Source organism: Myodes glareolus, chromosome 2 (assembly GCF_982192425.1).
Source record: "Myodes glareolus chromosome 2, mMyoGla1.1, whole genome shotgun sequence".
Taxonomy (NCBI): Eukaryota; Metazoa; Chordata; class Mammalia; order Rodentia; family Cricetidae; genus Myodes; species Myodes glareolus.
In genome coordinates this window covers 88,808,758-88,823,405 of record NC_142027.1, presented here as the reverse complement: position 1 = coordinate 88,823,405, position 14,648 = coordinate 88,808,758, and the positions used below count along the sequence as shown (strand labels likewise).

Here is a 14,648-nt window from a genome sequence, read left to right as displayed (position 1 = left end):
TTAGGTATGCTTTCAAGGTGAAATATATATATTAGGATAATGCTCTTATACACTATAAAGACGTGTCACTTGTATTGGTTTAATAAAATGCTGATTGGCCTGCACCCAGGCAGGAAGTATAAGTGAGGAGACAAGACTAAGAGAATTCTGGGAAGAAGAAAGACAGAGACACAGTCACCAGCTAGACACAGAGGAAGCAAGATGAGAATGCCTCACTGAGAAAATGTACAAAGTCACATGGCTAAACATAGACAAGAATTGCAGGTTAATTTAAGTCATAACAGCTAGTTGATAATAAGCCTGAGCTAATAAACCAAACAATTTATAATTGATATAAGCCTCTGTGTGTTTCTTTGGGACTGAATGGCAGTAGGACTGGGAAGGACAGACTTCCATCTATAGATAGATAGATCATCTTTCAACACTTCTGAAATATACAGAACATGACATTTAGAATGTTTTAATAAAACAGGGGTTTTCTTTATGACAATGAGACATGTCTGCTTCTGGTAGCACCAATCTACTCCAAAAAAAGATGATGATGGGAATTGAAGAACCTCCATGTGGAGTTTGCTTTTATTGTGGAAAAGTCAGCCACTAGGTAAGAAACTGCCCTTGCCTTTACTTCTGACAGTATGTTGTCCAAATTGGATAAGCAGGACACAAAAGGTAACTGCTGAACTTTGCCAAGACAGGTAGGCCAGTCCTTCAAAACTCCTGCCTCATAAAAAATTCTGTCAGATATTATCCTTCTTGGGTATCTGACGGGATTGAAGACAAGATAGTTGTACTCTTTTTATGTTACCAATTTTAGAAAAGAAGCTTTCAAGAAGAGATATGAAGTTTATAAGTCTGAGAAACATAAAAGTTTAAGTTGTTTATCCAAGAAAATATTTTAAGGTTTAAAAAGTATTTTTAGGTAAATAATACAAGTTATGAAAGAAAGTGGTTTAAATATAAAACTTTGAACTCATAGGATAGATAATAAGAATATTTTCTCCAAATTTGTAAAATAGTAATAGACTAGGCATTGTAAATATAATTCTTACCTGAAAATTGTTATTATATATAGCTTTACTGTGTTAGAGTTAAAACCTTGCCTTTTTATTTAGGCAAAAACATGGGAATGTTGTGAGACAATATTTTTGTATACTATGAAAATGTGTCTTTGCCTAAGGCACCTCTGGTTGGTATAATAAAGAACTAAATGACCACTAGCTAGGCAGGAGAGGATAGGTGGGATTTCTGGAGAGACAGAGGAACTCAGGAAGAATCTGAAGTGCATGGATTTCACTAGAGAGACATGAAAAAAGTGAACATACAGAACAGAGGAAAAGTAAAGAACCATGTGGCAGAACGTAGGTCAATAGAAATGAGTTAATTTAAGTCATAAGAGCTAGTTTGGAAAAAGCCTAAGATAAGACCAAGCTTTCCTAATTAATAAGAAGTCTTCATGTCATTACTTGGGGGCTGGTGGGACACAAAGTCCAATGAGAAAGACTCACTACAGGGAGCTCACACTCATGGAACACTTAGAGGTCAGTGGTCGACAGCAGTGCCTGCCTCTGTCGCTTTCCTCTACTATGGTGACTAAAGTAGCCACCTGTCTGCCTCTGCCACTCCAGATGTTTGGGGTACAGATATGAGTCATCTGACTTGTACATCAGTGCTGGGGATTGGATTCAGGTCCTCATGCTTGCAAAACAATCACTTTATCTTTTGTGCCATATGATATGAACTTCTTTGATTTGGTGACAATGGTTACCAAATGCAAATACAATTTTGAGGCCAGATTGGGTCTTACTACATGGTTTAGACTAGCCTGACAATTACTATACAGCTTAGGATGGCCTTGAACTTATGGACTCAATCTCCAATGGTTTGTTAAACCCACAATAACAACAGGGCAGCTAAAATGTAGAGAGAGATAGACTACATGATGACTAAAACTCAAAGGTGGAAGATAGTAAATGGAGTTATTATGAGATTCTTACATTGGTCATGAAGTGGTGAAGCACAAACTTGTGGTGTAGTAACAAATGAATAGTGCATATTGTCACAGAGTAATCATGAAAAATGAAACTTAAAAAAGCTAGAAAGTCTGGTGAGGAGCTAAGGTAGAATATTAACGTGCTTTACTAACACAAGAGAAATTTAAAGCCGGGCAGTGGTGGCTCACACCTTTAATCCCAGCACTCAGGAGGCAGAGGTAGGTGGATCTCTGTGAGTTCAAGGCCAGCCTGGTCTACAAGAGCAAGTTCCAAGACAGGCACCAAAGCTACAGAGAAACCCTGTCTCAAAAGAGAGAGAGAGAGAGAAATTTAAAGACCAGAACTGACAAATAGAAATGAGACCCAAACTAAACAATATCAGTAACTAACCTTAAATGCAACTCAACTAAAAATGTATATCCAACAACAAACCTGGGACAGGTAGGTAAAGGTGCTTGCCATGCAAGGTTGGTGACCAACATGATACTCATAGCCCACATGACACAGGAAGCAGAAAAAACACTGCACAACATTGTTCTCTGACCTCCACATGTGCATCACTTAATGTGCTCTCTCCACACAACACACATGTCGTACATACACATCACCATCACCACCACCACCACCATCACCACCACCACCATCATCCTCACCATCATCACCCTTACCACCACCACCACCATCACTATCATCACCTCACCATCAGCAATCATCACCATCACCACCATCACCATTATCACCACCACCACTTACCATCACCATTATCATCACCATCACCATCACCACCATCGCCATTATCACCATCACCACCATCGCCATTATCACCATCACCACCACTACTATAACCATCATAATCATCACCTCACCATCATCACCATCACCATTATCACCACCACCACTACCATCACCATCATCGCCATCACCATTATCACCATCACCACCACCACTACCATTGCCATCATAATCACCTCACCATCATCACCATCATCAAAAAATCAACCAAACAAAATAAAGATTAAAAATTAAGAAATAGTGTTACACAGGATTTAAAACTAAACTCCTAACTTAATGCTGCTTCAGAAAAGCACAGCTGAAGCTAAGGGTTGGAATGGCATTCTGAGCACATAGGACAAAAGTCTCATGGCTATGTTAACAAGAGCAAAGTAAATGTTGGGCAAAACATTTTTGGAAAAGAAAACTTTGTGTACATAAAAGGAGCAATTCAGTTGGAAGACACATCCAGCCCTAATTTTGAATCCAACCTAATATGGAATCAAAATCTATAAAGATTAACAACAATGAAAGAATGGGTATATTATAAGCACAGCTGAGAGTGTTATATTTGAATACGTTGGGTTTTAGCAGATAAATCAAAAGGATAATAAAACTTCACTATTAATGTTAGTCTCATTAAGGGTTACAAAACACCACACTTGACAAGAGCAGACAGAATACAAGCTCTTTTCTGATTAAAAAAAAATCTCATAAAGCTCAATAGACCACACTGTAAGGAAGAGAACTGTGTGATTTAAATTTTTCTTTTAAAACCCTGGGCAGAGGGCACCTCAGCAATAATTTCTACCCAGAATTTAAGAAAAAAATAGTGCATACCAGTTGATGTTACAGACATGTATTCAAAGTATAGTAAAAGGAAAATATTTTCCAAGTTCATTTATGGAGACAGAATTTCTCTAATAACAAAATCAGAAAAATTAAACAAAAACCAAAGAACATATTTCAAATCAATGTCATTCATGGAAATGACAGAAATTCTAAATAAAATGAAATCCAGTGATACTGTAAAATTTATCTAATGGAAGAATAAAAGGGACAGGAAATCACAACCACAGGGTTCATCCCAAAAGGCAGGTCGAGTGTTAAACACACTAACACAGTCAAGTAATAAAGGCAAAAGCTTACAGAATAATTTCAGTAACTTCAAAAAAAGTGGGGGGCATTTGATAGATTAAAATGACTGTGATGGTCTGAATAAGAATCCACCCCATAAGCTCATATATGTGAATGCTTGTCGCCAGGGAGTAGCACTATTTGAGAATATCAGAAGGTGTGGCCTTGTTGGAGGAAGGCCTTGTTGTATGTCATTAGGGAAGGTCTTTGTGGCTTCAAAAGCCTATTACTAGGCCCAGTTCTCTCCCCACCCCCATCTCTCTCTATCTGAGTGTGTGTATAGCACTCTCAGCTACTACTCCAGCCCCTGCCTACATGCCTCCATGGTCCTCACCACGATAACGGGATAAAACCTCTGAAACTGTAAGCCAGCCCCAATTAAATTCTTTCTCTTCTAAGAGTTCCATGGCCATGGCTCCCTTCACAGCGATAGAACAGTGACTCAGACAACAGCTAAGCGTGTTTTTAAAACACCGTCTCTCAAAATGGACACATATTAAACTAACTCCTGAGGACCTACGGTTGTATCCATTGATTAATGCATCACTCAGCCCTCACTTGAAAAGCTCCTATTTGCTAAACGCAGAGACACACAATGGGCCAAGAGAATGAGAGATGATGAATGCTCAGCCTTAAAGGAACATCTGGGCCACAGTCACTCCTCCCAAAGCTCGGGGGGGGGTCATTGAGGAAAAGAGGTCAGAAAGAGTCTAAGAGCCAGAGGCAGTGGGTGACAACAAGGACATAGAGCCTTCTGGACATATCAGATCAGCTGCACACATGGGCCCACAGCAGCTGCAATGGTATGAACAAACCCAAGCTCAGCTTGGAGAGGGAGCTGGGCATGAGATATCACCCCTAGCAAGGAGCCGCTGGCAGTGGTTAGCTGCTGGGGAAGGAGCAGTGGTTTTCTCTGAGTGTAGCCCTCAGTAAGTCAACCACATCCCAAATGGAAGGCCACACATCCAATAATCTTTGGGTAGCACAAACTGATCTTGAGGATGTGGGGGTGTCTTTTTTTAAAGAAAAAGACATTAAATTAGTGAGTAGGGCAAAATACTACTGGGAAGAGCTCAGGGAGTGAATAGGATCGAAACATATAACTCTCAAAGAACCCATAAAAAGTCATTTACAGGAAAAAAAAAATCTTCTCAGGAGAGTAAATGTAGGAGTTCCATTTTTCAATCCAGCCGTGTTGCTGGGACAACATAACCCAGTGCTGTCATTACTTCCCACGCTGCCGTGTTGAGATTTGCTCCCCTGTGCATTAGAAGTGGCATGCATATGATCAGGATCTAGTCAACACTGTTAGCAGACTCCCGTCAGGGCAAAAAAGCAAAGATCTAAGATGACAGCATCAAAGGCAAAAGACATCAGACTCCATTACACGTGACCTGACTGTACACGGAGAAAATCTGAAGAGCTCTTTTATGAACTTACTATGAACACTAAATAAGGAGGCCATAGTGTGTTTCTGCCCACCAGCAGCAAGCAACAAGAAACAGTGTGATTTGTAATGGCCTCAAAAACAAGAAAAGTGCTGGGCTTGAGAGCATGAGGCCCTGGGTTCGGACCCCAGAGCAGGGTAAAAATGCTGGTCCATGCTTGTAATCTCCAAAGAGACGCTCACTCATTCAGCCAAGCCTAACTGGTGAGCTTCAGGCCAAACCTTTCTCAGAGGAGGTGGGGGGGTGAGGGAATGAGGGGAGGTGGGGGATGAGGGAGTAAGGGGGTGGGGAATGAGGGAGTAGGGGGGTGAGGGGATGGGGGGATGAGGGAGTAGGGGGGTGAGGGGGTGAGGGTGAGGGGATGGGGAGATGAGGGAGTAGGGGGTGAAGGGGTAGAGGGTGGAGGGTGAGGGGATGGGGGGTGAGGGGGTGAGGGGTGGGGGCCTGGGAGGTGCTTGTGTTTTGTTTGTCTTGGACTTTGTAGGCAGCTCCCTGCCCGGACTTTAAGTAGATTGGATTCTATTTCCAGTCCAGTGACTCCAACAGTTTTTAAGAGTCAGAATCATCCGTCTCCACCTTCTTGCCCTGACATATTCGGAGGGCGGCCAAGCTTTTCTGCTGCTGCAATAAACACTATGACCCAAAACAGCTCTGGAAGAAAAGGTGCTGTTTCACTTAGAAGGTTTGTCATCTCATCGGGGGTGTGGAGGCCTAAACAGCGGAGCCTGTTCCCACCTTGTCTGAAGGACAGAGAGTTTCAGCTAGCTCAAAGTTGTTGCCAAGTGTGACTACACACCCTGAGCTTGGGTGTGGTTGCTTTGTGTTCTGGACGTTAAGAAGCAGGTAGAGCCACTCCACCCTGACCAAAGGTCAGGAAATTCAAACAGACTTCTGCTCCTTCTTTTGAATTAAGAGGTTTGACCGAGAGAGTTGCCTTCGGGATACTTGGTCTAGGGTGGGCTCACTGCCTAAACAACAGAACACTTTTCTCAAGAATTAATGACTTGGTGACTCAAAATATTGTCCTTTGTATCATGTTAAAGCAGCCTTTTGTCTTCTTCCTTCTGTTGTATTGGGGTTTAAAAGTCTTTGGAAATTTAAACAGGCAGCTGTCAGTGTTCACTGGAGCTCCCGCCCTGTGTCCTGTGCTTCTGTTTTGTTATTTTCACGCGTGTCTTCATGCTCTTTACCATCTTGTCTAATCCCCACGCCACTCCCCTGGTAAGTCGTTTACTGGTCGAAGCTGGTCCCCGGCACGAGGGAAGTCAGGGCAGGAGCCACAGAGGATGCTCTTCATGGACTTCCCCCCACACTCAGGAGCTCGGCCATCTTTCTTCAGCAGCCCAGGACCATCCACCGAGGGATGGTGCTGCCCACAGTGGGCTGAGCCCTCCCACGCCAATCAGCAATTAAGAAACTGCCCACACAGGTTTGCTCTAGGCCAAGCCGATCAAGGCAAGTTTCCAGGTGTGTCAGGTGGCCAACCAAGATGAGCCATCGCGGAGAGGAAAGCAAAAAGGTCACGTTTTCTTGGTGCCATTGTCTCTGAAACTCAGCACATCCTATAGTTTTGTTCTTTGCTGTGGTGGTTTGCCATAGTCTTTCTCTCCTCTTGTGGTCATCACAGGCAGAAGTTTTCTTCTCAACACCACCTGCAACGTTTTTGTCCACCCATGGAGGCGGGCATTTCCCCACGATGTTTACCCCTCGTCGGACAAGCAGGTATGGATGCGAGAATAGCATGGTTGCTTATTTTCTGTTGGTTTCAGTTATAGCAAGAACTAACAAGGCTGTTAAATCACACAGAATCCACTGACTTCCGGGACAACATGGCGAAGAAACCGCCTTTGAGCTGAGCAAATGTTTGCAGCAGGGTGGAGGGGAGTGTGGGCGAGGCTGGTTTTCTGACACCTGTGTGTTGCTTCCCACGAACACAGCAGCCCTCCGAGGAGACTTCCACAAGATGACTTAAGCAAATATATTCAGATGCTAAAATTATGATAATAGTCTTTGACCGGCTATTAGGGAAAGAAACAAAATGGACTGAGACTATTTTCTCAGTCTGAGATCTCTCCTCTGCCAGCTGTGCTCATGCATCTGGCGGCTGGGTTGTCTGTTGACCGAAGCCAACAGACAGTTGATCTAATGATGCATCAGCAAGCAAAGCATTGACGGAACATTTGGGATCAAGTCCATCCAAAGATGCCAGTTCACAGGACTGGAACAGTTCCTGGGTTCACGTGGAAATAGTATTTGTCCATTTCACTATTCCAGTGCGTAGCAGTGTCTGCGTGGCTCGGCTTTGAGTTTGTGTGGCAGCTGAGGGTTGAGCACATTTGTTAACCACTTAAATTGCCTCCTGGAAATGGTCCTGCTTCTATCTGTGCCAGAACTGGAAACCTTGTCTGAGTTCTCCTCTTGGTCTGCAGGAATTTTCTGCATGGTCTGGGTATGAGCTTGTGTTTACTCTTCATTGATTCTTTTTTATTAAAAAAAGTTTTAAAATATTTATGCATGTGTGCATGTATATGTATGTGTGCATGTGTATGTGTGTGCATGAGTATGAGTGTGTGCTTGTGTATGAGTGTGTGCATGTGTATGAGTGTGTGCACATGTATGAGTATGTGTGTGCATGTGTATGAGTGTGTGTGTGTGTGTGTGTGTGTGTGTGTGTGTGTAAGTATATGAAAATATCCAAAATTTCAGAAAAGATGTAGTTTCTCCAGGTGATTTTTTAAAATTTTTCTTGTTTTTATTTATGTGTATTATTACATATAGCATGAATTTTTCGTGGTGAGCATGTATTTTCATAATCATAAGAAAATAAAAAGATGTTTGCCTCAGTTCAGGCTGCCATGGTGAAGTACCATAGGCTGCTGGCATAGACAGGACAGCAGCTCATGGTTAAAACTGAGAGACCGGAGCTGAGAGTGCAGAGGGTTCTCTGCCAGGTGGCACATTGCTGAGAGATCTTAGTGAGAGGAGAGCTGTACAGTCCTTAAAGGTCCCTCTTGTAAAGGCTCAAATGTCGTTTCTGTGGGAAAGACCTAATTATCTCCCCAACGTAATTGTAAGTCATACTTTGCCTTATAACAATAGCACACTGGGTATGGCCTCAGCGTTCTGACAAAGTACTAACGTTCCATCCACAACAAGGTTTCTTGTTTATATGAAATAGGAGTCATGCTATCTCTAAAGTTATGGGTCTAGAAGAAATAATCACCATCCTTTTCTTAAAAAAAAAAGATTCATTTATTTTGTGTCTGTGTGCCTGAAGCACTACATGTATGTGCACCACATGCATGCAGTGCCTGCAGAGGCCAGAAGAGGGCATCCGATCCCTTAAACTGGAGTTACCGATGGTTATGAGGCACCACATGGGTGCTGGGAAACAAACCTGGGTCCTCTGCAAGAGCAGCCATTTCTCTTAACTGCTGAGCCACCTTCAGCCCCAAATAACCTTCTTAAAAGGAATGCCTAGGAGCCTGGGGATACAGCTCACTGGCAGAGCACTTACTTAGCGTGCAGAAGGATTAGAACTGAAACAAATGAGTGGGTAAATAAAACATATGATCTGAGATCTTGACATATATGTATGGTCTCGTTAGCAAACTAAAGGCATGCCTTAGGGCAAGTGTAGGGAGCTTCATGCGGTCCTCACATTTTTACGTTTACATTTTTTTACAGGTAATTCAATTAGGCCTAACTTCCAAGTGAGACTTCAGGAAAAAGTAATTGGAAATAAACTGAGACAAGAGAACGTAAGAGCCTACTTATTTGACAGTTTTGAAAAGGTAATTACAAACTGACTACTATTTTGACATAAATTCCCTAAAAGCATGTTGGGAGAAGAAGCAGAAAGGAAAGCAACAATTATCTGCCTTTGTGTTTGAATCAATTCTCCACCAAAGGACAGTGTCTTGTTAGACCATCAGACACTGTGTTCAACTCCTGCTTTGGCTGAATGCCTTTCTCCTTCGACTTGGTGAATGACAGGTTTCTGCGTCTTAACTCTAGACAAGCAAGTCTGCAAGGTTTTGATTGCGATGTCAGGATCAAATTTCATCACCCGATGATGGGGATGTTCTCACATCTTTCCAAAAGCACTCTGACTGCAAATAGTTTTTGGAGGTCTGTTGGTTTGTGTGTTTGGTTGGTTGCTTGGCTTTGGGTTTTTGTCAAATGCTGGTGGAAATCTCTGAGCTGGATTTCTTTGGCTTTGCAGAAGTCTCTTTGTTGTTATATTAGGTATGTCTGGGCTAAGTGCACAACAGGGGTCACAGAGCCAATGCACCTGCACAGGGAAGTCAGTTGCCCCTCTGAAGATCATGTTAGCCGCTAGGAGACTTGTGCTAGGACTGGAGAGGTGGCGCAATGATTAAGAGCACTTGTTGCTCTTTGCAGAGGAGCTGGGTTCAGCTCCCAACACCCGCATGACAGCTCACAACATCTGTAATTCCAGATCCAGGGGATCTGATGCCTCTTCAGGCCTCCTAGAGCACCAGGCATACATGCAAGCAAAACACACACATATGAATATATAAAATTTATTTTGAATATATGAAATATACATATATATATATATATATGAAATTTAAAGATAAAAAGAGACTTTGTTCTGTACCACAAGATCACAGTCCAGATCCCCCAGAGCTGTGGTTCTCCACCTTTCTAATGCTGCCACCCTTTAATACAGTTCCTCATGCCATGGTGACCCCCAACCATAAAATTATTTTCATTGCTACATCCTGACTGTAATTTTGCTGCTGTGATGGATTGTAATGTATCTGTGTTTCCGATGTTTGCAGGTGACCCCTGTAGAAAGGTTGTTTGACCTCACCCTCACCAAAGGGGTTGTGACCCACCGGTTGAGAACCACTGCTCTAGACCAACAGGCTTCAAACTGCAAGAGGCGTAAGGATGCTTAGAAGAATCCACTTCCGAAGCTGTACTTGCCTGTGCATTGCATTCTGAGCACAGTGCTGAAGATACTGGCTCTCCCGCATCACCCTACCAGAGAAAGGGTTACCCCTCTCTCACCCTAATCTCACCGTGTACAGACAACCTTCTCTATATTCAGGCTGTGTGTCTGCAGGTTCAATCAAACTTGTGTTAAAAGCATTCAAAATCATTGTCATTTTCGCGGCACAATCTAGATAACTAGTTACATTCCAGAGCTGATGGAAAGCCCTAGGGAGGATCAGAATAGATTGTATGCATACATCGTATGCAGCACACTTTCCTGGAGACTTGTGTGTCTGCAGGCTTCCTTCAAGGCAAGAGGTCCTGTGCCAAACTTCACGGATGCCAAGTGACGATGTGGCTTTAAAGTGGACAAACCCCCGGGAGCAAAACAATGGATCTGTTCCAAATATTGTAGTTGGTGATGAATAATTATGTATCAAATGATATAGAACATCACCAGTGAGCTCACTGAGCAGCAACGCCAGTACAATCCTTTCCAAAAAGGAAATCAATAATTACAAACCCCCGCTGTAGATACATCAGATTGAAAACTGCACTCAGTTCACGCACTGAGCGGCATTGCCAATAAAGTACTTGCTTACATTTAATAACCTTCAAAAACCCAATAAGTATGATGAGCCAATTCAGAATTTTCACAGTTGTGGCTTTAAAGCCTGTCAGTTGAAAATTTACAAAACCTTAATTTTATGTAAATGTGTGCGTGTGTGTTTGTCAAAATGTGTGATAAATGATAATACATGATTTTCAAGAATTTTACACATTGAACTGAGAATATTGTTCAATGGTAGGGCATGTGCCTAGCATGCTTGAAGCCCTAAGTTCAATCCCAGTCATGTGTGTGTGCATGCATGTGTGCACGCACACCTCACCACACACACACACACACACACACACACACACACACACACACGAAGAAAAGGAAGGGAGGGAAAGAGAAAAAAATGGAAGTTACTGAAGAATAGCATTCTAAGATCTGCGGCTGGGGAATTGCTTTGCAGGTAAAGAATTTACTGGGTGAGCACAAGAACCAGAATTCAAATCTCCAGAATTAAAGTTGAGCAAGTATGTTAGGGTTCTCCAACGTAACAGAACTGATAGGATGACCATAAAGTAAAAGTGGATTTATTAGCATGCCTTAAAGGCTGTGGGCCAGCTAATCCAACAATGGCTGTCCCTCAGAGTAAATAAGTTGAAGTTGTTCAGTCCACAAGACTGGATGTCTCAGCTAGTAACCAGTCTATGTGGTGGCTAAAAAAAAAAAAAAAAAAAAAAAAGCCCCACCCAAAGGGAATGGCACTATTAAGATGTGTGATCTTGTTGGAGGAACTGAGTCACTGTGGAGGAGGGCTTTGAGGGCTCATATATGCTCAAGCCATGCCCAGTGTCTTAGACCACTTCCTGTTGTCTATGCAAGCTACAGAACTCTCAGCTACCTCTCCAGAACCATGTCTGTCTACACACCACCATGTCTCACCATGATGATAACGGACTGAACCTCTGAGTTGTAATTAAATGTTTTCCTTTATAAGAGTTACTGTGGTCACGGTGTTCACTCACAGCAATAGAAAGATAGTCTACATTGGAATCCTAAAGAAGGTAGTTCTACTACAGGCAAAGGGAAGCTGCAGCAGCAGGACAGATGAACTTGCCAGCACAAGTGAAGGAAAGCAGGCCAAAAGCAAAAGCTCCCCTCTTTCTACATCTTTTTATGTGGATGGCTACCAGAAAGTGTGGCCTAGAGTGAGGCTGGATGTACTCAGCTCAAACAGTCAATCAAGAAAAATTCTCATCCACATCCCCAGCTGCCCGGGTTGAAATTGATTCCAGATGTAGTCAAGTTGGCAACCAAGACTTGGCAACATCACAGTAAGCGTGATACTGCCAGTGATCCCTGCACTTGGGAGGCAGAGAGAGGCCATCCTTGAAGCAAGCTGGCTAGCTAGTTTGGCCAGAAGTGGCAAGTTCGAGATTCAGCAGTTGGCCCTGCCTTGATAAATAAAGTTGAGCACAATCACAGAAGACACTTAATGTCAACTGCATGACTTTACATGCCCCCACACACATGTGCATGCCTCCACACACATGTGCATGTCCCCACACATACTACAAACAAACATAATAAAATGAATTTGGGGCATGAGTTTAAGACAAAAAGGTAATTGTTGGGTCCCTAGAGGACAGGCCTTTGCACCCCCACTTGATCTGTTTTGCACTCTTGTGGTTAGTTGAAAACAGGAACAAAAACAGGAACAATCTGTTGTTTTCAGCAATGTTTCTAAGGATGTTTACCCCTAAGCCATTGAGTTCCGGTGATGAGCTTCCTGCTTTTGCTGGCTTGGCCTCCCCTGCTGAGGGCTATATATACTGTGTGAGAAAATGGAATAAAGGCTTGTCTGCAGAACCTGAAGTTGTGTTGTGTGTTAATCCTGACGCCCCTCACTCAGAAGAACTACAGTTGCTATGCTGGCGTGGCAGGTAATGACGTAAAAGTTCTGGCTGTAAAGACGTAAAAGTTCTGGCTGTAAAGAAGAAACACTACCCTGTTTTGTTTTGTTTTGTTTTTAAATGATTGACCAGGAGGTATTAGGTCACCATGGTAATTCACTTAGATAGATCAAGGCAGTAATTCAGCAATTTTAGTTCATTTTTAATCATAAATTTTATGACAACGTAAACTATTAAAGCAAGACTCAAAATTGTTTAAAATATGATTAGAATATATATATATATATATTCATATATATACACACACACATATGTGTGTGTGTGTGTGTGTGTTAACTATCACACAAATAGGTGAGCAGGCAGTTCCAGGTGACCCACTGAAGAAGGTCTCAGCAGGAGCTGGGAAAGTTTAAAGCCTGTAAGAAAAGAAGGCTGTATGTGGTTCAAGGAAAGAGAATCCCAAAGTACAGCAGCTAAACTAGAAGCCAAACCAATATCACACACTGTGAGGAATCCATGAACCGTCGGGTTCCCTGCTGCAACAGAGAAGGGAAGTCAGCACCCCTTATCAGTCCTTCAATCCTTATATTTAGAGACATGTTCAGCAACGGTGCCCCAATCACACCAGTGATCAAGCCTCACTAAGTTAGATCGCCTCAACTCACACAGTAGCTAATGCTCTTAGCTGAAGGCCACAGGATCCTCTCCGTATCCCACTGGCAAGTTTAGAGCGCTGCTCCTCAGCAGAACTCGCAAGACATTTTAAATGTCTACTTACGAATTGAAGCAGAGAAATATCCTTCTTGAAAAGTTTAGGGGTCTGCGTGCACAATCACACTGCTGATATAAGGGTCATTCTTAGCCGTGAGTGAAAGAACTGGGGAGTTATTCTGCCCGCTGTGTATTTTCTAAGACGGCTATAGAATCAAATTCAGAAAATGCAGCAGGTTGGATTAACTAACCCACTGTCCACACTCAAACTTCATCAACTGTCTCAATGATGTACCAAGTTTGGCTTTCTGTGGGTCCTGTGGATTTGAACTCAGGTCCTCACGCTTATGTGCCAACTGTTCTTACCCACTGAGCCATCTTCCCAGCACCTTAATCTTGAAGTTGAGTAACCAGCTCTCAACCTAAACCTTCAGCTCCATCAGAGCAAATGTTCCCTTACTTCAGCAAACCTTACTACCACCCAAGACTTTATAACAGACAGCTTTCAAAGATCCAAAGCAAATTACAGGCATAATGTGAGTAGACTTCTTTGTACCTTTTAGAATTTATTTTAGCAATTTCTATTTAATGTAAGGTCTTTGTTTTCTTTTCTGAGAAGGATGGTGGGATAATGTCAACTTTATGGTTAAAATAAATAACTTTAAAGATATAAGATATTTTTAAACCTATTCTAAATATAAAGGCAATCTGAAAATACGTTTTCACGTGGTGTATTGAACACGAGAGCTAAGGAATTCAATGGAATGATGACGGCTGCCTTCTCATCAAAGGTTTTGGACCAATTTGTAATTTTGAAGCTGGTTGTCAGGAATCCTGTCTAAAAGACATGAGACATGTCCCAGGCCATGCTGAAGTTGGTTGATGTAATAAAAGACTTCCTCCAACAACCATGAAAGGCCCCAGTCTCCGAGTAAAGGAGACATTCCTTTCCTTTGTCCCGAAGGAGACCATGGGACTCTTACCCTTTTCAGTTTGTCTTCTGGATACAGGAGAAGTCTAGCTTACTGGTGAGTTCCTGCCATGATCTGTTGCCTTGCTATAAACCCCCAGAAATGAGAAAATTGATCTTTGACTGGAGTCTCCACATCTGTAAGCCAAGACACCCCACATCTGTAAGCCAAGACACCCCCAGACATAT

General features: G+C 42.5%; 1 long non-coding RNA gene across 1 annotated transcript; it reads left to right on the top strand.

Moving 5' to 3' along the window:
- The first annotated feature begins 5,880 nt into the window (after positions 1-5,880).
- On the top strand, positions 5,881-12,740 carry LOC146895545 (uncharacterized). The gene is made up of 3 exons (XR_015000512.2): positions 5,881-7,069; positions 9,035-9,141; positions 10,156-12,740. It is a non-coding gene; the product is annotated as an uncharacterized LOC146895545 (long non-coding RNA).
- The last annotated feature ends 1,908 nt before the right edge of the window (positions 12,741-14,648 follow it).